General features: G+C 45.2%; 1 pseudogene; it reads left to right on the top strand.

The window, feature by feature from the left end:
• LOC125519345 overlaps positions 1–822 on the top strand; it is a 5,987-nt pseudogene extending 5,165 nt beyond the window's left edge.
• The last annotated feature ends 721 nt before the right edge of the window (positions 823–1,543 follow it).

Below are 1,543 nucleotides of genomic sequence, written 5' to 3'. Positions count from 1 at the left end.
CTTAGCAGTTATCAGACCGGCCCTGTTTATGGACTATTCGTCCCCAGCGGCTTTCATTGGGTATCATGACCTGCCCGGCGGTAAGCCTCTAGGATCCTTGTGTTTTCTTTGTGTGCAGGATCATAATAATTCAAATCTGCGTAAGTCAAAGACTATCATACAAAGAGTGGTTCTATAAAACCGGTGGATCATCAGTGTTACGGAAAACAAAAAACGTGCATGATGGCACGGCCAATTCAAGTTTTAACTACCGTATTACATAGCTCCATGAGCCAACATGAGGTCAAGTGTTTTCTCAAAGCTTAAGTCTTTGAACTGCCTGGAGGTTCACTCTTCTTGATCTTGCTCACGGGAGGCCTCCGGTTCATCCCTTGCCGGTTCTTCTTCCTCCCCCGTTGTCTGGAAGTTTGGTTTGGACCAATCAAAGCCACGCAAGGCGAAGAATTCAAATTCATCGTCAATCAGATTGGACGGATCAATATCAGGGGCGAAAGTGTGCTTACGAATCGGCGGAATTAAGTCCGTCACTTTGTACGCAGGCGTATGCATCTACAGATTATCCGCATCGTAAGCCGGCTGATATTTGGAAAGATTGGTCTCTTCAGCGATGACTGTTGCATGAGGACGAATCTCTTTGACACAGGCGGCAAAGTCTTGCTGATCGAAAGAAGTTCCATCTTCCTTTAAGCTAGGATACTCACTGGCCACATCTGCCAGGTCTAATTCCGGTACCCACGCTTTAGCATGGCTCAAGGCCGTCACAGCGCCGGCTCTTGCGCAAGACCGCTTTATCTCTTGGATTCTGGTGGGCAGGATGGATAATTTCTTCAGCATATCACTTAACAGATTGGGTCCTTGATTAGCCGAGGAGATGGTAGCCAATGTACGTTGAGCTCCAGTATAGAGTGTAAACCGCCTTGAGCTTCACAAGTGTGTCTTGGCTAAGGTTCCTGCTCTTGGGACCCGAGTAAGTTACAGATTGGTTAAATGGTGGCTTACATTATGGCCACAAGTATTCACTTTGGATGAATAACAAGGCAACTCACTGAAGATCGCAGAAACCATCTGAGATACATGGTGTTTTAAGCCGGAGAGCTCAGTGGTCACCTCCTGAAGAGTTGCTTCTACTTTCACGGCCCGCTGTGTTAAAGCAGTCTTTTCTTCAATCCAAGTCTTTTTCTCTGCCTTAAAGCTGGTCTTCAGTTTTTCCGATTCAGTCACACTAAACTGGAATTTCGACTCAGCTTTCCGGGTCTCATTTTCTTGAGCCGCCAGCCGGGTCTTAGCATTGTTCAGTTGAGATTCCAATTCAGCAGTTGCAGCCTGCATGCAACACAAATTTCTCAAATATATTTCATGGCAGATTACAACAATATAAGTCCTAAGTCTTTTGCAAGCAACAACACTTGGCACTTGGGGCTAATGTCTGTCAAAGCAATTTTTTCAAGGAAATGGCTCTTATAAAATAAAGTCCCAAGTACTTTGCAAGCAACACTACTTGGCACTTGGGGGCTAATGCATATTGCTTGTATTTTACTAATGA

Source organism: Triticum urartu, chromosome 7 (assembly GCF_003073215.2).
Source record: "Triticum urartu cultivar G1812 chromosome 7, Tu2.1, whole genome shotgun sequence".
Classification (NCBI taxonomy): domain Eukaryota; kingdom Viridiplantae; phylum Streptophyta; class Magnoliopsida; order Poales; family Poaceae; genus Triticum; species Triticum urartu.
Note: the sequence above shows the minus strand (reverse complement) of the source record. Positions and strands in the feature narration are given on the sequence as shown.